Here is a 27897-nt window from a genome sequence, read left to right as displayed (position 1 = left end):
CGTAAAATTTGAATCGTAATTGCGCGCATCCGTTACATACACATGCACACGCGAATGCGAATGCGCCAGGCAATACCTTGCGCATTGTGTGTATGTATGTGTGTATATATCTAATCGAAAACCGCTTTCGAGAGAGAGACTGTTGAATAGTTTCGCGTGTTCTTAGAGCCGTTCTTTTGGAAGCGAGCGTAGTTTTCAAAATTAAATTTTTGGAGGACCTCCACTGGCTTCCCTTTTCTCCTTTTGCCCGAGAGAGAATTATTGGAATATGTTTGAAATAATATTGGATGCTTTCAAGCTCGATCCCAGGAAATTGATCAGGAAATTGAAGTAATTAAAATGTATCTATAAATTTTTCCATTTCTTCCATTTTGAAATTATGTGCAAAATAAATGTTTCGTGCGTGCGTGTTAATGTAATTTATGTAATCTCATAAAATATATATTTGACCGAAAGATCGAGATGGAAGGTTTTCCTGGCTGGCTTCAAACGTGATTATTAAATCGTGTCGATGTAAACGCTGCGGCGATTAAAAGCTGCGATGGTGTGGATACACAACAGGTAGATAACAGGTAGCTGGGCATTATATGGAGATGCGGATAACGCGATTAAGAGCTTACCGCTCCAGTGTATCGTCAAACGCGGATTAGGAGTGGCTGTGGCGTCGTTGGCGCCAGTTAAAAAATTTGCCTCCTCGCATTCGGATCTCGAGCTCGGAGCAAGATTAAGTTTTTTCGAAAACCGCCGTTTCGATAATCCCGTTTTATATTACAGGAAATTAAACCTCAGGAAATTCCGAGCTTTTCTCTGACTTGTCCAAGAATTTTAATGCCGCGCAAACAGAAATATGCATATGTATCAAAAAAATTAATTAATGCAATTATTTAGATTTTTTTAAAATGGAAGGAATAAAGTTTTTAAAGAAAACTGAGAAAAAATATTTATTTCAAAGACTTATATGTGTATAACAGAAATATTAAAAAAAATTTGATTATTGCAATTATTTAAATTTTTTTTAAATGGAAGGAATAATTTTTAAAGGAAATACAGAGAGAAATATTTTTTTCAAATACTTATATACATGTATAACAGTAGTATTCAAAAATTTAATTATTGCAATTATTTAGATTTTTTTAAAATGAAACGAATAATCTCTAAAGAAAACAGAGAGAAATATTTTTTCAGAATGCTTACATGTGCATAACAGTAGTATTAAAAAATTTAATTACTGCAATTATTTAAAAGTGGAGAGAATAATTTCGAAAAAAAAAAACAGAGAAATATTTGTTTCAAACACCTTTCATTTACACGGAATTAAAAATTTTGTAGTTTTCCAAATCAATTATTTAAGAATTCAGGAGGATCCAATAATAAAACAAACAAACTTTTTTCACTCAAATCCAAAACTTATTAAAGTTCCTTAGAAATTCAAATTCCTCTCAAATTAATCTAATGAAGGATATAAAATATGAATGATCACCTCCCTTTGTTTCACGAGCTTTTTCTGGGTTATAAAGAGATTTAACCCAACAATAATTCAGGAAGCTGAGGCTTTAAAGATCCGTTGACGTAACAGCCATAAACGCAACAGCTTCGTTCCTCCCTCGTATTCTCGTGTCAGCGTAGACGAGAACTGACAAGAGTAGACAAGGGTGGTGGCGACCGCTATTTCAATATGGCGGCAGCGTGCTAGAGTTTAAAGCACAGACTCCATCGAAAACGAGCTTCTTCCTTCTGCTCGATACCCTCCAACCCTCACCCCCTCCGTCTCCCCCCCCCTAGCGTGCACACACAGGCCGTGCAAGTGGCCCTGCATATTTGATGGGACATTTCTCGGCATCCTTTCAACCGGCAAGTTTCCAGGTATTAGCATAGTAAACATGGATTTACGTTATGCACGACCGTGCTCGGCGGCACTATATTACTATATACGACTGAGGCGGCCGTTACAAGAAGGCGCAAGTTTAGCTTAGACGTTTACTCACTCAATGCACTTAAGCGCGGAGCGACGTCTTCCTAAAACTGTCGTTAATCACGTATAGGAATACAAGATTTCGGGTCCGGACGCGCGATGACCTTGGAAAACCTTATATCTATCACTAGAATTATTAGGGAATTTCTAGATAATTATTAGAGAATTACTAGAAAATTATTAGAGAATTTACGAGAGAATTACTCCAAATAAAATTATCATTCTAGAATCCTATTATTAGAGAATTGGCGAAAGAAAGGCTCTGACAAAACTCGAAGATAATGTTACATGATACGAGTATAATATTGTAAGTGGTCTGAGAAGTTGAGAATTTTTGAATTTTTCAAGAATTTCAATCCACTATTGTGCGACGCGATCTATAACCAAAAATTTCTAGTGGTATTTGCAATATTGACAAAGTTCGAGTTTTGGAGACTATTATGTTCAGAGGAGAGATATTCAAGAAATACTTAAGAGGAAAAAATGTTTCAAATAAAAATATATTTATCTTATATAAAATATTCTTTATAAAAGTATATATGTAAATTTTTGTATTTGTAATTTTTTATTGTATATAAAAACAGGGGATTTTATATTCCCTTCCTCCTTGCGTAATAATAAATTTTTGCTCGTTATGTTTGAATTTTTTTGACGTTACGCGAATAAGAGCGCGTCAAGTGCAGAGAGTGTTTCCTCTAAAATGTATCTAGTCGGGAGCATGACGTAACAATAACAACAACAGCAACAACAGCGAGAAAATCTGCGAATACGTTAACTGTGCGACGACAGAACGCGCGCGAAGCCGATTGCAATAACATAAAAAATGGGTGGCGTGGCGAGGAGAAAGGGAGACCGACTCTCTCGAATCCAGGAAGCCGCACTATGAATTACACGTGCTACGTGACAATAGATTTTTTTTTTCAACTTCTACCATTGCTCCCGGCACGACGACGAATAGCATCCAATTTTTCTCTATTCAACTCCTAACAATCGGAGCGCAACGGGTAGGGTCGGCTCGCGGAGGGTGGCCAGGATCGAACGGAATTCTGTTGTCACTCCGGGTACGGCATATATAACGATCCCCGAGTTTTATAGGGGGTCGTGTATCCGTGCGCGTGTCCAGTTTATCTAGAGCCACGTTAGCATTACAATTGAATTTCTCCGTTAATCTCTCAACGCAAGAAATCAAATTCCGATGTGTAGTATAATTAAATTCCGATTTATTGCTGATCTTTTATTCTGATTTGAATTTTATTGCTCCCATCAATTAGCACAAAATTGATATAAAAAATAAAGATGATGATTTAACGTTATATCATCCCCTATTTCCGAAGAAATACTCGTAAAAAATTTTAAATAAAACTAATATAATTGCTAATTGATTGCTTTTAAAGCTTAAAGATGAAAGGAAATCAATTTTAAATAGATTTCAAAAATTTTAAAATTAGAATTTTAAATAGTTTTTACGGTTTAAATGGTCTTTAAGTAGATGTCAAATTAAACTTTCCAATTATTGCTGATCTTTTATTCTGGTCCGAATTTTATTTTTATCAATTAGCAAAAAATTGATATCAAAAATAAAGATGATGATTTAACGTTATATCATCCCTTATTTCCGAAAAAATACTCGTAAAAAATTTTTAACAAAACTAATATAATTGCTAATTGATTGCTTAAAGATAAAAGAAAAAATAAATTTTAAATATATTTCAAATATTTTAAAATTAGAATTTTAAATAGTCTTTAAGTGGAAAATGTTAAATTAAAGTTTTAAAAATAGATAAATAGATACAGATTTAAAAACTTTTAAAACATATATGCATCAATATAAAATTATCTGCAATAAAGCGATGGAAAATAATTTCGAATATCAAATCACTTTCTGAATTTATTGCTATCGAAATATAATTATTGCTCGCGAAATAGGATTAAAAAATAATCGAAAATGCTTCGAGGCTTATATTGTTGCGAGAATAAACTGTATTAACGCGAAAACAATTTTATGGCAAACAATTTTATAAATAACGCGAATAATAATTTAACAGTTATTATTATAAAATTTTCACCTCGTGATTTCTCCGCAGTTTGTCCGATACCTGTGTACCAAAGCTTGCACCTCCTTCTCTCTTATTTGTCCTTTCCCTCATGGCACTCGAAAACACAGTTAATTACGATCGCGCGTGCATTAATCACGAGAATAGAACGATCACGTGAAACTTTACGAAGCACTTCCGACGTTAATCGTACATTTAAACGCGCTTTATTTGGTACGCTTTATCTTATACCACGGGAAAACGCGAAAATCGCGAAGCTATGATCTCTACAATCACAGGACATGATTGTTTGGTACCTACTCGTAGACTAACACTGAACGATCGCGAGAAACAATTTGACACACGCAGAGTTGACCTTGTTGTTATTCTCGCGGCGAGACTCGCCGCACGTAAACAATAGGTTATACGTCAATTCGTGCGTCGAAATCACGATTATTAAAAGTGTCAATTATCAATTCGTATGATTAATCAATTCTCGCGATTTAATTAACCATTAACTCGTAGAATCGCTCATTGTCAGAATAAAGTTGTCAATTTCTTCGAATTTTTCTCTCAATTATTAATCAAATATTGCAAATACCCTCTTAAATTGAATCGTATGATTAATTAATTCTCGCGATTTAATTAGTCATTAATTCGTAGAATCGCTCATTGTCAGAATAAAGTTGTCAATTTCTTCGAATTTTTCTCTCAATTATTAATCAAATATTGCAAATACCTTCTTAAATTGAATCGGTGTACTATCATTGATAAAAGTAATGATTTCAGGGAAATTTCACTGATTGTGAAGAAATTAGTTGATGATAGTGACTGATGTTTCAATGAAATTTTACTGTCATCAATCACGATTATTTCTTACGATTATTAAAAGTATCGATTACGAACTCGTATGATTAATTAATTCTCGATTCAATTATCCATTATCGCGCATTATCAGGTAGTTGCCGATGTCATTTTCGAATTTCTCTTTAATTAATAAAATATATATTGTATAAAATATAGTCTCTTAAATGGAATCAGTTCATTAGCATTAATGATTTCAGTGAAATTTTACCTGAAAACTGGTGATCGATGTTTGAGCGAAATTTTATTTGTCACGATGAGAAGGGTGTATTTTCACTGAAAATTAGAATTCTGTGAAATCTTTTCGCCGGTGACATGTAAACTAATTATACGAGAGAGAATTGATTTTAACTGCTATCGAAGGCCGACAATATAATACTCTTGTTTACAAACGTTTTTGTGCAATCATGAAAGTTTCTTGTTCTTTTATCGAAATGTACATACATCAAGATAAAATGCGCATCAAGTGTGTGATTAATATTGGAAATACTGTGAAAAGTGCGGCAAGATCGTCGTATTTTGGTGATTAATACCCGCGCGCTCGTAATTAATTGTGCTTTCACGAATGAAGGTTGTGTAAGTGCTACGGGCAGGAAGGAACAAACAAGAGAGGAGGGGGAAGAGGAGGAGGAAGCTCGGGAAGGCATCGAACGTCGATGGAGTCACCATGGGGTAAGTACTTTATTATTTGTTATTTGTAAAATTAATTGCTCGTTGTTTTTTGCAACAGCGATTTCCCTTACACACATTACTGTGTAATATAATTCATATAAAATATATATCAATATGTAAAATAATAGAATATAATATGCATAAAATGATTGGAAATTGTGCAGGTTTTTTATTAAATATCTGTTTAAAAGCGTTGGATAAAGAAATTTAATCGCAATAATTATTTTTTGAGAAATTAATTTTTACATATTTTTTTACACATAATTTTATGCGCATCATATCGGTGATAATTAAATTATAATTAAATTAAATTAAATTAAATTATAACTTTTACTTCAATATTTTTTCAATCTTTCCTTTTCCTTCAGATACATCATTCCTGAATTAAAATGCTAAAATTTGTAGTGTTGACTGTTTTCTTTTGTATAATTTTAATATTTCTAAAATCCATTTGTAATATTTTTAAGCAATTAATTTGGACATGTTTCTTGTTTACAATTCGCTACGTGTTTCTAATAAGCAGAGATGCTAATGTAACATTAAATCAACATCCTCCATGTTTAATATCACTTTTCCACTAATTGATAAGAACAATAAATTCGGAATTAGAGCAATAAATTCGCAATACATTAACGTTTATTTTATGGCTACCAGAAGATTAATTGCAAGAATTAATTGCATTCTATCGAGAGGAATGTACACATAAATAATTCGTCGAAAATACTTTGTTAATCAAACTGTATACGGTGCTTTTAAAACGGATACGATATTTTTTAAATATGTTTTTTAAACCTTAATCTCAGCCAGATCATTTTCCTGTGTTTTTCGCGAATTTGAAAAGTCGTTCTTTGATTTTGCGGTTTTCCGCAAGCCCTCGCGTTACGAAACCGTTTCGCGTTATAGTAATAATCCTCAGGACAAGTTGAAAGTTTCGGCTCTTGCCGAATTTCAATTCCATGTGTACTTTCGTTAATCCAGTGTTACACAGGAATTCGCGAGCATGGCCTCGTTCCAATATTTGCCAATTCGGTTGAAATCTCTACCGAGCTATTGTCTCGGCCACGAAATCGATCGTGATTTATTGTCATTTTTTGTTTACAGAAAATTGCGAAGTTGAATTTGAAAATAATTTTAACTAAAAAAAAACATATTAGACATTAAAAATATGATAATTCTCAATTATAAGAGATCAATTCTCAATTATATGATTACGAGAGATAATTGACAGATCGGGAAAGAAATTTTTAAAAAATATTTTCCTTCTCTGCAAACGCCGTTTAATTAAATATTACTCATTAGTACGGGAAAAGTGACTATAATGCCAGCGACGTGACGGCATTAACGAAACTCGGCGATTAAAACCGTCCCGTAAAAACCGACAGCTTAATTTTGTGCTCGGGGATCTTACGTGACATCCGTTAGCCACAATGACAGTTCCTATAGCTCTGTCAAAGCGAGTAAAATTTAGGTTGAGGCTGTAGCTGTGCTGTGACAGTCAAGAGGATTTAGAGCCTAAAGGTTCCAGGGGACTGATCAGCGAATCACCCGAATGTAAAAATTATAAAAATTCTCAAACATCCAATACACGAAGGAGTCGCATATTACATTTACGAGAACGAGGTTGAAATTACTGTCATGTTCAACGAGCACGAAAATTCATGGTTCCGAGCAATTGAAAGTAATTTTTATTAGTCAGTATCAGGAGAATGCGTGTCAAATGTAATTATCGTTGGCACTCGAATTGCCGTGACAATTATTTGTCATATTTTCGGCGATACGAGTGAGCGATACATTCGCGCGCAAATGAAGCTGAAATGAAAATTTGAGGGCAAACGGGGGGGTAGAAATTCTCGCACGTGCTGATCGGTAATTGCTCCCGTGATTGATCACAGTGCCCAAGATAATTGCGATTGACAATAGTAGCCCTAAAATGTCGCGCATTTAAATGTACTTTAATTGGAATTTATCGAAACTATTATTAATATAATACTCGATAAAAAAGTCATTAATTTATATTTATCAAATGTATGATAATTATATAATTATATAAATATATATATTTATATAATATTTATATAATTATATATAATTATATATAATATTTATATAATATTTATATAATATTTACATAATATTTATATAATTATATATAATTATATATAATATTTATATAATATTTATATAATATTTATATAATATTTACATAATATTTATAATTATATATTTATAATTATATATAATATTTATATAACATTTTTTTATATAAATATATTATAAATAAATATTTATATAAATTACAAATTATATGTATGATTTCTTGTCACGCATTTTTTATGTATGTACAAGCATTATGTGCGTGTCACAAATAGAGGTACTTTTAATTATTAATTACATAACATACTGCAACTACTGTAGAATGATGTAGGAGAGTAGGTTATATTTAGAGGCTAGTTACATAGAGATTAGCGAACTCTCTCACTCACTCACTGCCAGCTCACAAACTTCTATAATATTCACTAAACGACTGAGTTAGTGAAATATGACGGAGGCAAGTCGCCATGTGTAATACGAAAAACAGGAGTTACATAAAATAATTTCTGTCCTTTCCACACACATATCGTGCAATTACTTAATTATCTAAAATACACAAACAACTGTGATAAAAATAATCTTACTTAATCTGCAGGATATTTGTTTCTTTCCTCTTATCCGTCCATATCTCGATGAAAAAAAGGATGATGAATGAAGGACGAATTTTCAGGATTATTAGGAAGAGAGCCGCGAGAATTATTCATAATCTATCCGTGTGCTGTCTCTGGAAATTCCGTGTCTACCATTAACCCGTGAGAACAAAGCTTTGTGGAAAGATGCGTATAAAAGTCACTATTAAGCGCGGAATGCTCGCGAATCGATAAATTGTATTTAAACGACAATGCACGCGCCCATATTCACACACATACAGAGGGAATGCGGACATCTTTTCGCACTCCGTGTAATCCGGGATTAGTCGCGATGCGCATTTTGAATCCTTGTCCGGGGGGCAATAGCGCTCGGTTATAAACTTGCGAGCGGTATCGCGGATTATCGCCCTGAAGAGTCCAGTCATTGCATTTACGGAAGATTGCTCGCGCAATTCCCGCCGTTTCGAAACGCACTCGGGGATCGATTGAATCGAATCGAATCGATGCAAAGGCTGCCTCGATGCGTCCCTTCGGCGCTGATGGTTTTTATCTTTTTTCCAGCCGGTCATCTTATAAATCCCTCGACCGAAAAAATATATAATAATATATAAATTACATCCGTTTCTGTGCGCATGTAAGTAACTTTTCTCATCTTGTTGTTTCAGTTAGTTCGGCTTATTCGTATGTGATGATACGATGGCTTCTGTTTCGAACGCTTCTCCGGTGTATGTTAATATTTAGCCCAACTATGGTCGGCACTGATACTCGTGGATTATACACAAGTATCATTGTACCGATATTGTTCGGAACAAGTTACGCGGCCTCTCGGCGATATACTCGGCTGACAGTTACTGCTTCTCCCGAATCAGATCAAACCGGGAATGCACTGGTCGGGCTAATTTGCCAGGATTGCGGCGAAGTTGCAAAGTGAATTACACGCTGGGAGATACAGATTTCTGAATATTTTGCCGGTCATATAATATGCATAACGAAGCATTAAAACGATACCGGGTCGCATCAATCTCTCCTCTTCTTTGAATAAAACTTGCCAGCCGGAGACTCGATGAAGTTCTTCTATTCCGTCGAATAATCGGTTAATATTTCGTTTATTTCAACCTGAAATGACGTGGATATAGCTCTGCCAAGTCTTAATCAAGTACTTAAAGCGATATGCTAAAATCTATGATAATCGAGAAACTTTAGACTCTTTTAATCCTTTGTTCGCAGGCGCGGTGAATTTATAATCGATCCTCTAATTTCCTCGAATACGATATACAGTACCGGTTAAAAGTACTGCATCACTTAAAGAAACCGGAAAGATACTTTAATAAGTAAAACATAATATATAAATATTATATTATAAAATAAATATATTATAAATAATATATTAATATATAATTATAATATATTATAAATATATTATAATTATATTATAAAATCTTTAAATAATATTTATATAAACATTATATAAATATTATTTAAACATTTTATATAAATATTATATAAATATTATATAAATATTATATAAAAAAAATTACATAATATATAAATATTATCAAATTATATTTTATTACCGTTTTATTATTTTTATGAACATGAATAAAACAACTAGAAGGGAGAAAAAAACAGAAAACTTAATCATTTACTGGCATTTTCTGCATTTTCTAAGGTTGATGCGATACTTTTGACCCATAATAGTCTGGATCAATATACAGTTTTCTAAAAAAAGCAAGCCTTTTGCGAGACGCAAATATCATTAGATGGGTCTTTTTCTCCTAAAATTGCGCAAAAAATACAGAAAATACGGAAACATATTAGATTTAACCATATTCTCGGTCTATTTTTCGGGAAGATGACAGCAAGAAGGGCATTCGCGTCGTCTCTCCCTCCCGTTTCTGCCGGCACGTGACCCTTTTAGTTAAGACCTTGGGAAGGTTAAGGTTCCTTTTGAGCCAATCTCGAAATACCCTTGAGCGAAAAAGGAACGACGTACTTTAGCGAATCCTTTTCAGTACCTTTCCTCTCCGATGAACGACTTGTATCCGAAGATCAAGCGATCCGAATATCCATCGAGTAAAGATTCCAGGAATATCCGGATTAAAGATCCTGAGATCCGAGATCCCGAGAAATTATATAAAGCATTGAAAATGATGGGGATTTTCCTTTTATCACAAATCACTTAGCATTTCACGAACGTAAATACGTAAGGATTTCGAGGTATTACGAGAATTGTAAAAATTGTAAAAAATCGATGAATGGAGAGAGAAAGAAAGAGACGATTTAGGAATCGAAAATCAAATTTCGGATAAACATTAATAATGGAAACCGGCGATGAAAACTATCGATACATGAAAATATTGTGATAAATCTCATCGCTTCGTATGTCGGAAATATCGGTGCAGTACGTGACGAGATTTCCCGTCGATTTTCCCGTCGCCCTTATCGCGTTTCTGATCCGTCATCGGAGCAGCCTCATTCTTCTTTCCGCGCTGACAGTGCTGAGTAAATTTATCCATCCGCAATGATACGTGGAAATCCGACGTTTCTCGGTCTTATGTCGTTTCCGTTGATGGCGAGGAGAAGACAGTAGACAGCGATATATCTCTCGTGCAGCCCGGGACGAGAGTGCGTCCTTCAGGAGGATTTACCGAGAGATCCCGTGATATTATTCGATGCATTCTTGTAATCTGCCAGTTGAAGACTGGACGATCCTTACTTCACGCAGGGGATAAGCTACACATATCAGGAGTATCTTCAGCGAAAGAGAATAGATCGGACGCATCAAGTATCTTCGTGTACAGTGCGCGTCAACGATCCTGTCCTAGGCGGGGCAAGGAGAGAACTAGCGTAGAACTAGCCAATCAGCCACTGCCGCGCTCCCCTTGCCCCGCCTAGGACAGGATCGTTGACGCGCACTGTACGTTTGTATAGAGAGATACACATGTAAAAAGAAGCAGTTGCAGCATTTGCAATCGGGTGGAACGTCCTTTGGATTCGTCCTTTCAGGCTCGTGGAACGATTGTTCGCGTCCTCGTGAGATTGAACGGCTCCGATCGAGGACTTCTTCGACATCCCGGCGCCTGTTTCCCCAACAACAGGAGAGTCCGGGGGATGGAGGTGGCGAGTGTATTCTTCGACGACCTTGAGCGCGGAAGATTTACTTGTCCATTCCGGGGATACCAAAAGTATCGTCTTACGTCTTGTCGGGCGATAGAACGGAAATATAGGGCAGCAGTATTGTCGGGCTTGTGCGCGCAATCCCGCAGATGGAAAGATTTACTTTACGGCCCGAGTGATTCAGGAAGAAGAGGACTCTTTTTCCGTCGCGGGAAGAAACCGTGAAAGCCCCGCCCCGCCATTTATCTCCCGAGTACCGCGCCAGAGATCGAATTGGCACGTTATTTCCGAGGGATTCATCGAGCATGTCCAATTTCTGACGAAGGTGTGTCGTGGAAAAAAGGAAAGAAGAATAAAAATAAATACAGGAGGGGTGTAATCGTCGTATTTCCTCCCTCGCGCGTCACCCCTCGAAACTTTACGGCGATTCATCGCGACGCGACGAGACCTAACCTAACTTAACGCCTCGCGGCGATAAACTCTCGCGTAAGCTGACCGTTCTTCAGAGGGAGTTACTCTCTCTCCGATGCTCACCCCTTCGAGTTTCTAGAAATCCTCATAAAGTCCGTGCGTTGCTCTTTGTACGCCCGGCTTTTGTGGCGAGACAAAGTCGCGCACGCAGATACAAGAGGTCGACCGGGCTTTTATTCTCTTCTCTCTCTTTCCCTTTCTCTCTCTCTCAATGTAGTCGAGAGAGAGGATTGGCTTCCCCTTGTCTCATGCGGATAGACATCAAAATTTTTATGGCCCCCGCGTAACCTCTCGGGGAAACAGAAGAAGGGTTTCAAGTTCGTAATGCGACGCGTATAGACGGTATCCTCGCGGAGCAACATTGCTCCGAGATAAAGAGGGAATAATTTATAGCGCGGCGCTCTTCCATTATTCGAGATGCCTATAATGCCAGACACATTCTTCAACAATCGAAATGGAGATCTGAACGTCAAAAAATTGTAAATATTCCGTAAGAAAATTTTTCTCCTTTTCCCTCGTTCCTCGTACAAGTAGTATTACTTAATAACATCCTTTATGGATTTTATATGAAGGATTTTATATTTGTCTATGAGAACAATCTTTTGCTTAGATAATTATCTAAAAATAAAGGAAAGATAAAATAAATAGCGATATCTTGGATGAGATAATAATTTGATTTTAAATTTATTAAATAAAAAATTATTTAAATTTATTTAAATAAAATAATAAAAATATAAAATAATAAAAATAATAAAAATAATAGAAACATAAAATAATAAAAATAATAAAAATAATAAAATAATAAATTAATATATTTTTAATAAAATAATATATTAATAATAAAATAATATATTCATGTTTTCATAAATCTTTATTTATTTTTTTTATTTATGTATTTTTAAGACAAGAGTTTTTTTTAAATGTGCTATTTGACAGATTTTGATACACATGATGTTCAATCAATAAAAACAAAATTTTCTATATCCTTGCATTGAACTCGTTAAACGTCAAATTCCTGAAGGAGATGATGATGAATCGATAAGAAAAAGGAATTAATATTTAGAAACCTAGATTTTTTTAAATTACTTAGAGGGAAGGCGCATCCGTAAATCCTTCTCGGGAGATAAGTACCGAATTTAGGATCGTCGTTAAAGCAAGGGCTTTTCACTCTCGAGAATCCCGAATATCAAATTATCCCTACGCATATACGATACTTTTTCGGCGGGTACCTCTCCTCGCCCAGCCCGGGATCCCAGAGGATCCGGTCGGGGGTCTTTTACGACGCCGTTTCACGGAAAATTCTATTACGGTTGCGGCGCGCGATACTTTCGGGGTGGATCCGGCGTCGATATTTCCCGCCCCCGCAAACCGCGGCTCACCTGCGTTCCCGCCGGCGGAAAAGTCGATAAACACTGAATATTGTGTCGTCACCGACGGATAATAAAGGTTAACTCGGTTAATTCCGGCAGCGCTAGCGTTGGCAACAAAGGCAACGAAACTAACACAATTTGCGGCGTCCAAGCGTAAAGTTCAGTTGTTCACGGGGCAAATGTCGTTCCGACTAAAGTCCTTCGAATTCTGTTAAATCCATTAGCTCCCCGTTCTCTTTTCCAGACTCTCTTTCTCCCTCCCCCCGCATCCCCCTCCGCCGGACGTTTCAGCCACGCACTACTTTAGTAATTCCATCGGCATCCCCTCTCGACGTTCTTCAATTCTTCCAGAATCAATTAGTAAGTTATATCAGTAGAGATGTATAAGTAGAAAGTCGGTCGGGGAGGGAAGGGGGAGAGCTACACGAAAGTTGTTTTTGCGCTTGTTAATTATTAACGCATTCGAAGAAACATTCACGCAAACTTTAGATCGGAAAAATACATCCCTTCAAGATATTTAAACTTACGGAGAAACTGAAAATTCTGATTTTGATAAAACTTTGCACTCATGTAGGAGGGGGAAGGGGGGGGGATAAAAATAGATGAATTTAAATATTTTCAATTGCGAAAATCAATTCAATTTCCAAAAACGACTCTAAAAGGCGGAACCAACCCTTACATGTAAAGCGCAATTTTTGTGTCTCTCGCTGCATCTTTAAAATTATTCGAGATATCAAAAAATGTAAAACTTCATGGTAAAAATATCTCTATTTAACCATAAAATAAAGAAAATTAATAGAATTAATAAGATTAATAAAATTAATAGAATTAATAAAATCAATAAAATTAATAAAATTGAAAAAATCTTTAGAAAGTAAATTTTGAAAAAATTAGTTTTATTAATGTGTGGTTAAATAAAGGTATTTTTTACGATAGAACTTTTGTATCTCCACATGTGCGTAAAGTCAAATTTCATCGAAATCAGAATCTTCCAGTTCGCGAAATTCGCTTGTTAATTGGAATAATTGTTTCATATAAACAAAATATATATAAATGCAATTAATAAAAATTTAGTACAAATATTACACATTCAATAAAATAATAAATTCACAGTATCGTAATACTACATATTCGATAAAATATTAAATTCCCAGTGTCGTAATTTGAGCATTTTTCTTGTTTGGACTTACGTACTAATTCTAACTGGATAATTAGCATTTATGAGGAAACTAATATATTAATTGTAATACAGTTTAGATATAATACAATTACGTTTAATGCAATTTACATTAGATTAATGTTCATTCGAATGCACAAAGCATGTTGGTGGCTCGTTGGGCAACGATTAATTATCAATTCGCTCTCGTGACATACTTGGCGATATATTATTAACTACACGCGCGACATTATGTTATATTTACATTGGCTGTAAATATTTAGATATCTCGGACAGGTCGACATTGCGCATATGACAATTGTGGAATGCTGAGATTTGCGCCAGGGTAGTTTCGTAATAACCGACGCGTGTTAACATAAAATGTTGAGTTCAACGGAGCGTTTCGAAAATAATCTTTAAAACAGCAACGGACTCATTACTCGAGATAATGAGTCCGCGGAAAACTTCCTTCCCGGAAAGAGGAGATAATAGTTTTGATTGGACCTTTTCAGAATCTCGCCTAATTTTTACGAAATCTCCGAAAGCTGCGCTTTTTCCACGCTGCACTCCAACTCGAATAAGGTGCTTAATTAACTGAGTAATACAAACAGCAGATCTCTCCGATCTGAGAAGGAAATTTGTTCATTTTAAAGGGAATTTTCACACAACTCAAATATTCAATAACCGGTACATTTTCTGTTCTGTAACGATGTACACTTTGAAAGAGAAAAATATTAATATATCTAATATAAAGATTTATTTCGCTTAAAAATATTCGTTGACATTTTCTTCTCGCTTGCTAAACTAATTTAACTGCAATTTTACATTATATCGTAGTAGCAATTTTTGTGTAGGAAAAAAATAGAGAAAAATATTAATATATCCGTTATAATCGTTGCAATATATTGTACGATTTAATTTGCCTAAATAACTGTTGATATAAAAAAAAGAAGATATTAATATATCCGATATATTATTACAATTATATAACAATTATATAATTTATTTTGTCTAAATAATTGCTGTTGATATTTTTTCCTCGCTTACTAAACTAATTTAACTGCAATTTTACATTATATCGTAGTTGCAATTTTTGTGTAGAAAAAAAAGTAGAGAAAAATATTAATATATCCGTTATAATCGTTACAATATATTGTACGATTTATTTTGCCTAAATAACTGTTGATAAAAAAAGAAGATTTATTAATATATTCAATATATTATTACAATTATATAGCAATTATATATAACAATTTATTCCTATATAACAATTATATAACAATTTATTTTGTCTAAATAATTGTTGTGGATATTTTTTCCTCGCTTACTAAACTAATTTAACCGCGACTCTATATTATACCGTAGCAGCAAGTTTCGTATAGCGAGAGAGGAGGCAAAAATTGAGTGGCGCATCCTGGAAATAATCGAGGCAGGCCACGTGCGCGCCAGAAACAAAATCAAAGTCTTGTCGAGTGACTTGTCGAATGCTAATGCAACAGAGTTCGGTCGCTGCGGCGGGAAGTTGTGTAAATTGATTGCTGAATTATTTATCGGGTCGCGCTCTATCTTCTCGAATGTGGTTTTCGCAATCGCAATTTCTGCCTACTTTCATAGTTGCGTCTACCTTTATACGTATAGGGATATATTTATCATGGACGTCTCGAGAAATTGTTTCGTCTTTTTTAGTAAATGTATATTTAATATCGTCGTGCAATTTTAATTTAGATTTTCCCGAAAAGTTTCGAAACATTATCAGTTTTGATGTAAACGAAAAAGAGCTCGTTATTTTTTTCTTTTTTTCATAAACCTAGTCAATCCTCTTTCGCCCCGGCAGACTTTTAATTTCAACTCAAAAATATTGCGGGAAGAGCAACGGTATCTCGACGGTGCAGATGTCATTTTAGTTACTCATGTCCTAAAGATATTTACGAGTAGTTTAAATTACTCGATGATTCTCCCTCGGCAAAGCTTGTTCTGCGAATACCTTATTTTACTACGGTTGGCATATTTATAAAGAACACTCACAAACGTTAAATTATACCCTCCCCCGATGTATAACTCAGTGGGTGTTCTGGTACAACTTTTAATTTCCATAAAATCATTTTTCGCCCGCGTATAAAACTTCTCTTTTCTGCTACGCTGTCGGCACGTTGCACTGTACCGCCCATTTTACCGCCCGCTTATTAACGTTTTACAATTCCTAGCAATAGCACATTTATGGATGTTAATTTCAATATTTTTTAAAATCGCTTCATCGGGATACAACAGAGAGATATTAGAAATATTTGGGAATCAATTTATATAAACAAATTAGAGAACAAATAAAATAACTGGAATCTTTTGTTCAAAATTGCAAGAAAAATTTCTAATGGCTTTCAAGAATGCTATATTAATGAGGTATAGGAGTGTAATTAAAGGTTTAAGGTACGGAAGACGAAGGTTTAATAACTCGGAGGGGCTACAGAATCTTCCGAGGATCGCGCACGTCTAACATTAATTAAAAGCTGATCCGGCGACGTCGTAAAAGGTGTCCTTGGAAATCTTCATGGCGGTTACCGAGCCCGCTGATAGTCCTTCAAAGGACTCTACCGGTGGCGACAAGAAAATGAGACGGAAAAAAAAAAGACGGAAGGGACGAGCGCAAGAAACGAGGAAAACGCTAGAAGGATACCGAAGCAAGTTTTACTTGGGCATATTAAAAAATTAACTTAACCCACGAAGATAAAAAGCTAAACGGACAGTCTCTTAAGGAGTTGACTTAATGACACTGCCCTCATCCTCTCTTTCTTCCGAGAAGTTCCTCCATTCTTTTCAGCGTCGCCTGCGTTTTGCAGCTATCGCATTTACCAAATTAAGATGACGTCGAGTCTGATAAAAAAAAATATATTAAGGAGAAATATAAGTTTTCATTGTTTAACGTAAGTATTCTAAATTTCTTTTTTCAAGGATCCGCTAAAGATATAAAAATCCAAACGTCGAATTTTTAATGTATCCATTTAAAAATTATTTATTGTTCACGTTGCCAAACCAGTAGATGTATAAATAACATGATAATGTCTTTAATAACGTAATTTAATTAATAATAATAATTTAATAAGATAAATTTAATTAAATAAATTAAATTAAATAAATTAAAATAATTAACATTTTAATTAAAAGTATTTCCCAATTTTTTTAAATCATATTTTATTATTTATTAAAGTATATAAAATTTATGTTTGGACTAGTAATTTTGTAAATACGATAAATAATCAAGAAACCGTATCGCAAGTAACATGAAGTAGAGATGTATATATATGCCATGTTAAATATTGAAATTTACTAAATGTTCCACAACTTCATTGATTCTTTCTATTTATATTTTTCATACTGAATTTTTCATTACTGAGTTTTTTCGTATCACTGAGTATTACGATTAAATGACAACATGACATATGTATAACGTATGTCAATCTCTAATGCGCGAGTCAGAAGTTGGCCATGTTGTAGAGCCGAAAATGAAAAGGTAGACGTCACACGCGATATTTCAAGAGAGATAAAACTTATATAATGTATAAAATTTTTACATCAAATCATACATTGTATTTGTTTCAACAGCGCTACTATTTTTATCGAAATATCGAAATATCCATATTATTATAAAAAAATATGCATATTTCTTTATTAACATAGATAATATTTTTAAGTAACCACTAGGTCCACAATAGAGTCCAATTTGAATGATTTACTTTGATAAATATTTTTATCATATCTGTCTTTTTTAATTTAAAACGTCAAAAGATGGTGGCCACTTTTAGTGCAGTTTGCCTTGTATATTTTAATACTCAGAATTTTTCGGATTTGTTTTGGCAAAAAATTCATGATACCATAATTTAATATTCGAAATGATAAAAAATGTAGAATATTTAAAAAAAAGAATGAAAGTAGAAATCACAGATTTCGAGGGGATCTAGTTTCAAAAATTTTGTAGCTTCCAAGCTTTAAAGATTCCAAAGCATGTATGTAAATAGATACATTTTAAATGTGATATGTAAAGATTAGAGAATCTACCATCCTTTGACACGTGAATATCTTGTTATTTGCTACCAGCTTATCCTTTGTTAAACTTCCTCTTCGCATCTTATCTCCAGAAGAACTTTTGTCAATGCGATAGCCGGCAGAGCCGACTTTCGTCAAGTTGGAAGGCTTGTTACCTCGTAGGTTGGCAAGATGAAGTGGATCATTCAGTCGATAGACTCGTCGGCCTAACCGTAGCATAAACCTAAATCTCGATACCGAGTCAGTTACGTTCGACCGCGAACGTGGAAATGCTCTTTGGGTATCGGCAAAATCGTTAGTTCTCCACGGTGATCCGATTTACGACGTGACAAATCTCCCGAACTGCGTTTGCGGACGACCCAGGGAGCTCCCTGGTCCACCTACAGTCCCAGAAATGGCGCAACATCTCCTTTAGTTGATAAATCGTTTCGAATAATTATTGGCAAAACTTTTGTTCATATAAAGTCTACGATTTATACAATGTCTGCCTCACTTTATGGATTTAATCTCATTTATTTAAATGCCTTCTGAGAGAGCATGTTATATCGTGTTGATTAATTAATGGATGAGAATTTATGATTACACGATTAAAAAGAAAATACGCTTTCTTTAACGCGTCATGAAGCATTATCTGCATCGTTGGGATCTCTATATCGGAAATTGTTGAAGCGTCAAATTTCGATTCTGTAATCTCTCAACTATTAAGTTCATGAATATTCAATCCCTTGAATATTTAAATCCTTGATAGAAGAGATTCTTGGAATGATTGGATTTATTAGAGGACATTTAAATTTTTAAACTTTTTCATTCCGGTAGGAAATTCATAGGCGTTGAAAAGATACTTAAAGATTCATAAGGGTTCATTAAATATTTAGATCCGTTCTTTGGCTGCGTCCTGAACCTTTAAGCGATCGGGGCGAGGAATTGGATTCATTAATACGCCCGCGCATCTCCTTACCTCGACTTGATTCTCTCTCTCTTAGCGTCAACATTTCAATCCCAAAATTTATGATCCTTTAAATCCTGACTCCGCGCCGACCATCTAGCGACTTAACTCTCGCGGCAAAGTTCGCAGACGGTCAAATAACTAATCCTCCCTTAGCGCTGCTGCAATTTCAAGGCGAAACAAATCCAATTTCTTTGCTGACGACGTGGACACGGGGACATGTCCTGCGACCAGGATTCATTCTCCCGCGACAGGAAGCGGGAGAGACGACGGGACTGTATCTTACAATAATAGTCGCGCCGTAACGAAGAGATATACGCGTGGGCGGACGCGACGCCGGCCTGACAAACGAAGAATCCCGCCATTGCCGCCATTACCGAAAGTTTTCCCGCAACGTGAAAAACGTCGGATTTCCTCTCTCGGACCTCCCTAAATCACCGGATGTGCTTTCGACCGCGAACCGGCCGAGGCTGTATCTCAACCTTAAGTCGAAATCAGTGTTTAGTGCTTTTAAATCAGCCGCCCTCGAGGCTACATTCGCCGCTGCTTATCCGACTTTACTATTCTTTATGTCAGATCTCGAATCTCTCTCTCTCTCTCTCTTCGAGCCTCTCTCTTCGAACTTTCTAAATAATGTCTTTATACTGTTCTCGCGACGGAACGTCTCTTACTTGAGTAGAGGAAAGGAAATCCTGGTTTATTCGTCGCCTGATTTTTTCAAAATTCTTTTAAAATGTATCAAAATTTTTTTTTTTCAGACTTCTATTGCTTGGATCTTAGAAAAAATCTGCGGATTCTTATAAAAAATTTTAATTTTAGAATTATTAGAATTATTGACAAAAATATTCGAATGAATTAATATTGCGCTATAGACTTTTAATATTGATTAACGCAGATTAATTAAATTTATTATAGCAGAAAAAATTTAATGTAATATAAAATTAATTAATTTTTTAACTTTCTTAAAAATTTTTTAGGAAAGGTTTTTGCATCCAGAGGAGCTATAAGGATTCTTGAATTTTTCTACTTATAAAAGAGTTTAATTTTAGAATTATTAGTGACAAAAATATTCGAATGAATTAATATTGCACTATAGACTTTTGATATTGATTAACGCAGATTAATTAAATTTATTATAGTAGCAAAATTCAATGTAATGTAAAATTAATTAATTTTTTTAACTTTCTTAAAAATTTTTTAGGAAATGTTTTTGCAGCCAGAGGAGCTATAAGGATTCTTGAATTTTTCTACTTATAAAAGAGTTTAATTTTAGAATTATTAGTGACAAAAATATTCGAATGAATTAATATTGCACTATAGACTTTTGATATTGATTAGCGCAGATTAATTAAATTTATTATAGCAGAAAAAGTTTAGTGTAATATAAAATTAATTAATTTTTTTATTTTTCTTAAAAATTTTTTAGAAAAGGTTTTTGCATCCAGAGGAGCTCTAAGGATTCTTGAATTTTTCTGCTTGCTTATCGTGAAGTTTGATCTTGTTCACGATCTTAAATGAAAGCGTGCACCACGTACGGCTGAATATTATGGGCGAGCTTCCTCTTTCTCGGTATCTTGTTGTGTTTTCGAGCAAACCACAACGCAGTTGTTTCCATAGAATAGACTTTTCGATAATCGAAAATGCTGGAGATTGTGAGGAGAAGCGAATACCATCGAGAAGAATCGAGAGCTGATTTTGGGGGAGAGAAAAAGAGAGAGAGAGGGGGGAGGAGGAAACGTTACTTTGGGAAATAGTAGAGAGGTAGGGCAGGCACATGGAAATAAATTATCAAGGCATTGAAAACAATTACTCGCGATGCACAATAAACGATTGTCCTTGTTAATTGAAATGGTGATATCTGTAAAAGCCCGCGCCGGCTGAAGCGTTCGATGACTAATGCGTTCCGATTGTTTCGTAGGCGCTCGTATACAGAATGTTAACCATCGCCATGATTTTACTACTTCCGATAGCTTGAAAAAGTCAAAATTACAAACGTAGAAATTGCTCGATTACCTTTTACGAGATATATCATATTTTATGTTGTAATAAAAATTCCTATATACACACATATATAAATGTGTACCTGTAGACGCACGTGTATGAGAGATGATGAAGAAAGAAAGATAAAAAGAGAGAGAGAAAGGGGAGAGAGGAGAGAGAGAAAGGGAGGGAGAGAAAGTTGATGAACAAAGGTGTGAAAGGCTCAAGAGAATTTTTTGCCTGAAGCTCTTAAGAGTAAAGGGAAATATGCGATAAACATTAGTGTTGCGTGTGAATTAATTATTAACGCTAATTTAACCCTTTTATATCCCTTTCGATATAAATCTGTTTCGAGCAGTGAGTATAATTATCATTATCTTTAGATAATTATTTATTTGTTATATTAAATTAATTACAAAATGATTAGTAAGGCGACTTGTATTTTCTTTATCAAGTTTAGTAATTAAAGAATTTTACAATCTACAATATTTTTTATATAACGATATGTGTGTAATTAATAATTAATAAATGTGTATAATTTATTTTTAAATTATTAATTATATATTTAAAATATATTACACTTATATAATTAACATGTACATTATTTCAGAAATTTATCTGATATTAATTTATTGCTTTAATCTTTTTTTTTATTAATATCCTAATCGTTTAATATTTTTAGTAAAATTTCAAATGTTTAATATCATATTTAAGGATGTTTCGTACCTATTTTCAAAATATTGAGAATTTAATAAAAATTGTACAGAATGTCCTTACATATGTTTAGAATCTTCAGTACAATTTTTAAATCGATTCAGTAAAGCGTTCACAAGTTATAAGGATTTTAATTTGCACCGAATTAACATGTGTTCTTATGGAAAACGTATAACCACGTCGATTCAAATGACAAAAACACATGGAAATAATATTCAGAATTTGTTTAAAATTTGCAAAAGTGTAGTTTAAATACAGAGAAAATATTTGGTCAAATAATATTATACAAGTACTAACTGGTTAAAAAGATATTAAATATAATTCAATGAAATTAGCCATGTATCACAAGGCGAAATTCTCTGCCAAAAGTTAATCATTTCGATTAACAAAATTCGGAATATTTCAGTAAAAACGCAATAAATATTAAAAAATACATCTCTGCACTGTAGCTAAGATCAAATTGTAATATTCCACGCAATGTCTCATACTCAAAATACACCAAAAGTGGATATATTCGTCAATATTGATTTTCAGCTACTTTTTGCTGGGATTGTACATACAAAGCATCCTTAAGATTAAATTTTTATTAATTTCTCTATCAATTTAATATTTAACTTGGCAAAAGCACAACACTTTTAAAGATTCTCTTTATTTTAATTAACGTCACCAGAAAAGAGATAATGTACTCGTATTTCAAGTGAAATCGAAGCAATCTAGAAATTGCTCTTCGCAGATCGATACATTCGATCCTAGTTAGATGCACATTCTATAATAGAAATTACCTTGTCCCCTGGATATCCTGCTGCCTATATCGACGACGCGAGGAAGACTATGGGAACAATTAGTCTATTGATGACCTTCCTATATTAGGCTCACAATGAAGGCGATAGATGCGACTATTGCCCGCCTATAAACTGCTGATGGGGCCACTGGGCGAGCAAATATAGACGCGTCTCTATTTTATCCCTCTCTTTACGCTTCTCCATTTTTCTCCCTTTACACTTCGTCTCTTCACATGATCGTAAAATTTTTAAGACCATTTCTCGCGCGAATAGTGCTTTCCTCCTTGAAATTCTTTTAGAAATTTGCTCAATATTCAAAAAACTTTCGTGGACTTTTAAAGAAATCATACATTATTTATCTAAGACATTCTTTTGAAATATTTCAATATTTTTATTTCATTTAATCGGATCAGCTTCAATTATTTTAATTCAATTATTTTAATCTTAATTTTCCTATCTTAAAAAGTTTAAAAATTTTGTTTGTTCATAAAAATTTATTATTAATTGTACAACATATTTATATGATTAATTAATTACTTATATTAACTTTGGAAATTACGTTTTTACGTTTCATTATCCCTTTTATCATGTAAGTATAAAAGATGACTATCGGAGCCGATGTGAAAATTTAAACGCGCCATTTATAAAAAGAGGGCCTTAAAAATTCTTATTAAGTGCAAAGTTATCCAGCCGTGGGAGGAGTATCGTTATCGAGAGATAATGCATTGCTGCACGCAATATCGCTCAACTAATGCGGCATCATTTGCAAGGATTACAGCTTCATAACCGAGTTCCGAATTCTTGATAGCACAGCTTCGGCATTGTAAAAAAGCCCTTTTTACGACGTCTTCTGTTGGGTTTATCGACGTTTTAAAATAAACGCATTTACAGGATTTATTGCGCGAAGGGGCAACAGGTCGTCGAAGGCACCTTATGTAAGGATTTTTATTAATTCAGAAAAATCGATCGTATTACGTATGTACGTGTGAATGTGTACGTGAAATGAAAACTTGAGAGTCCCTACCCTTCTTAAAATATAAAAAGAGGTCAGAGGAAAAATATCGATTGAGAAACCGATATATAAAAATATCAAAAATCAAAGATGTGTGATATCACAAGGAACGAAATTACTTAAAAATAACTTGTAAAATATAAGAGCTTTGGAAGGATATTATACAACAAAAAAAAATATTATATATATATTTTATGAGCGTTTAAAGCCCATGTAAATGTAAGTGACGTTAAGATCTCGAGCAAAGTCATGTTAAGCTCCCGATAAGAATATTTATACCGAGCCGATATTAATCCCAGGTTTATATCAACAAGAAAATCCTGCGTCAGCCAAGTTGCCGCAAAATATCAATGTCAACATTACTGTCCGCCTTTTATCTTCTACGTACGAAGTTTTAAAAACACGGAATTTTAATATAATGTTACGTTAGCCCGAGATGTTTGGCACGTAATATTCTGACATGAATACGTCGCCGTTATAAATTCGTGTATAATTAATTTTCCTGTTATAATTCTTTGCGTATGATACGTACGCGCTTTATGAGAATCTTCTATTATTTTGATCCGTACAGCAGTGAACATTTTATTATTTATTATATTTGAATATTTAATCTCTTATTATTCAAATAAAGTGTATTCTCTTCTAACGCGCGTGTGTACGTTTCGATTTTTGATCATACAATTCCCGGATTTACTTTTTAAATTCGCGCGATTTGAAATAAATTGTATGTAATAATTCTTTCAATTCCAGTGAATTTTTTTAACCCTGTAAAAATATTTATTCTATTGACTTGAAATAACCAATTTTTATTTTCAATTTGCAGTAACTCATCGTTGTAATTTTTGTAGCGATAATACTTTTCATAAACGAATGGGCATCCGACGAGACTTTGACTTAACGTGATGAAAATGGGAAACATTTTTCTGCCTCGCGAATAAAAATTTGATATGATTTTAAAAAATCTTTAGAAAATTTTCATCATATTCAGTTATCCCTAAAACGTGTATCTTTTCGAAATATTCTCTTTTGCTCTGTACGCAATGTATTATACGTATAAATGTAGTTAATCTTATAATAAGGCCTTTAATTAGGTGGAAACACACGGAAGCTCTTTTATGTTTTCCCAGGGAAATCAATGTTCACTCCCAGATTTCCAGGCCGCTGCGCGAAATATTAATCAAAGAATTTCCATTACGCGCTCTGACCGCGCTTTCTTCAATAAATAATAAGCGTGAGAGCTACGCGACCAGCAAAAGTAATTTTCGAGTTCCTCCGCGCACGATGATTAATGATTTCGGCCGCTGATATTGATGAACTGCCGCGAGCGAACTTTGTATAATCGCACCGGCGATTGGCAGCTGCTTTCAAGCCTCCTCGCATTATTAATCTTCCAGTGTCCGATTGTGCATATTTTCTTCAAAAAGCTCTTGCCCTTTTCCGCCGCCCTCTTAAATAATCAGCGTTCGAAGAATATGATTTTTTTTTAATCTGACAAGAGATGAAAAAAATAAGGATAAGAAGAAGAAAAAGTACGAGAAAGATACATAGAAATATACGATTTTTATTTATTTTTATGAAAAATTAAGTAAACAGGAAAGGGAAATATAATTTGCATAGGAAATGTAATACAAATGTGCGTCGCCGACTTCATCTCGTTTTTAAAATCTCATCTATTATAATGAATGCTGGTGAAAGGTTTAAAGTCTTGAGCGACATGTCCGCGAGAACGTCGGCGTCGGCGGGAGAAGCGAGGAGGTTCGAAAAAAGAGGGTCGTGAACGAAGTGACGCAGGGAGGAGATGCGCTTCTCTTTCATATGCAAATTCCAGACTTAACAAAAGTGCGACTGAATAATGCAGACGCCGCGGCGTTGGCGAATGGATTTTATTTCACTGTTCAACGCACGTCCGGCAATCTAGGAGAGCCATCGTAATCGGCTACATGAAAAATTTTATCCTTTATGGAGTTACTGCTTTTTGAAAGTAGATTAATTATATACAATATACATCAATAAATAATAATAATAAATATTTTTCTTTAAAGGATTTTATATATACAGAGTGTTTCTTAATAAGTGCGAAAAATTTTAGGAGGTGATTCTTTGTCGAAAATTAAGGAGGATTTTTCATATAAACATCCCTCCCTGTGGAGTTACACTTCTCCAAATATGAAGGTAAAAATTAGGTTTATATTATTTTCTCAAATTTGGAACAAGTTAAAGAAATGAAATTAGGATATTTTCTACTAGTAAAATGGATATTTTCTACTAGTAAAATGGTTATTTATTAATATTTTTTGCAGCCATCGTATTGTTATAAGGGGATGAAACTAGCAACCCCTATTCAATTTTTTATTAGAACTTTTTAATTGGCCGAAATACAATCATCCAAAAATATGCATTAAACAGTTTAATTTATTTAGCAACTTTTTTATTTCTTTTATTTTTTTTATAAAATCAGTAGTTTTCAAGAAAAAAAATAAAATACGTTATCGTGCACAGCACGATGCTAAATAGCATAGGTTTCGAATTACGAAAAGTTAAATTTTAAAATAAAAATCAAATTAGAGTAAATGTTGGAAAAATTAGGATAAAACAAAATTATAATAAAAACCTAAAAAATAAAAATCTAATTTTTACTCTCATTTTTGGAGGAGTGTAATTCCACAAGGAAGAATGTAGGAGTATATATTTATATGAAAAACCGCCCTTAATTTTCGACAAAGAATCATCTACAATTTTTCGCACTTTTTAAGAAACACCCTGTATATATTGATATAATAATTCAATCAGTTGAATTATTAATTAATATTAATTTATATTCATTAATATTAATTAATATTTAATATTTAATTAATATATATACTTAATCTTCATGAAATATTTTTTTATTTGAAAATAAATTGATGCTACTTAAGATATTAAAAAGCAATTAGAATAATATTTTTCTTGGCGTCAGTAATTACTCATAATAACAGTAATAAATAGAAACGAATGCACTGAATATACCATTTAATTTATGGTACCTCTAATTATTATTAAAGATCACGTTATAAATAACATACAACGCAATGAAAAATTAATATTTAAGCGAAATATTTAAGTTCGCAAGAATTTTCTACTGTGAATTAATCCAAGATGCTTGGTAAAAAAATATTATTTTGCAGGGATATTTCGTAAAAAAATATTAATTTGAAGAGCGAGACTCATTAGAGAGAGGAGATCAGTAGTAAAGGTGCGTCGTTTGGCCAGCCATTTTCGGCCAACCATTTGCGGCTCTGCTCTCACTAACACATCTGCTCGTCCGCCCCGGCACCTTTTATTTCCACTTAAGGGTCATTCATATTTAAAGCTATATCCTCCGCGGGCTAGGATTTACCGATGCCGCCGCTCAGTAAAGTATGTAAAGCAGTAACCAGTCCGCGCGCGATGTATAGTTTGCCAAGCAGTCGCTCCAGAAGTAAATCTACCGCGAGCTTCGTGCAAGTCCATGGGGTCAGCGCTACGAGCTTTCAATGGCAAAACCTTTCCCGGTACTTGCGCGAAGCGGAGGATTAGCCTTTCCGGTATCCCGGGCTCTCGTTTCTTTTTTTTCTTTACCGATGGGGCGAAGTAAGAGCGAGGAGAAGTTGCTACTTAAGCCGCATAATTCTCAGAATTGCTCAAATTATGAGACTCCCCCGTAGATTTATATGAAACTCGAATGATCGTGGAAATTCAATCCCCGATAAAACCCATTAAAGGAAATTATTGACAGTCTTAAAATGGAAACGAATAAATAGACGGAGCTGTACCTTCTAATTTTTCACTTTATATCTATTTATAAAATTTTCTAAGACAGATAAATGTTGACGATTTATCTGCGAACCTAACAAATTCAGATTTTTTGGAAATTAGCGTCGTTTATTGCGACTACGATCGAAGGGATAAGTAAGCTGGAGGGGAATTTTCTTGAAGAGCACCTGGAAACCGGATAAATTCCGAACGGCATCGAGACAAACTGCTCCCCAAAGCGTTGTTGCGGGGCGTTTATTTGTCTGAACGAAAAAACGAAAAAGTTATTGTTCCCATCCCATACCGACGCTTCTTCTT

At 34.1% G+C, this 27897-nt stretch overlaps 1 protein-coding gene across 2 annotated transcripts in view; it reads right to left on the bottom strand.

Annotated features, from left to right (window-relative positions):
• Nlg-4 (neuroligin 4) overlaps positions 1-27897 on the bottom strand; it is a 235304-nt gene that overhangs the window by 94433 nt on the left and 112974 nt on the right. Inside the window, exon 1 of one of the 2 annotated variants that reach the window (XM_083093506.1) lies at positions 4039-4226. The exons of the other annotated variant lie outside the window; for it this stretch is intronic. The gene's annotated coding sequence lies outside the window, so the exon portion shown is untranslated. Of the gene's footprint in view, positions 1-4038; positions 4227-27897 lie in introns of those variants that run through there. 2 annotated transcript variants of the gene reach the window in all.

This window comes from Camponotus vicinus, unplaced genomic scaffold (genome assembly GCF_025532165.1).
Source record: "Camponotus vicinus isolate PSW18456_S1 unplaced genomic scaffold, iyCamVici1.0 SCAF_3, whole genome shotgun sequence".
Lineage (NCBI taxonomy): Eukaryota > Metazoa > Arthropoda > Insecta > Hymenoptera > Formicidae > Camponotus > Camponotus vicinus.
The sequence above is the reverse complement of the archived record's forward strand: the minus strand, read 5'-3'. Positions and strand labels throughout refer to the sequence as shown.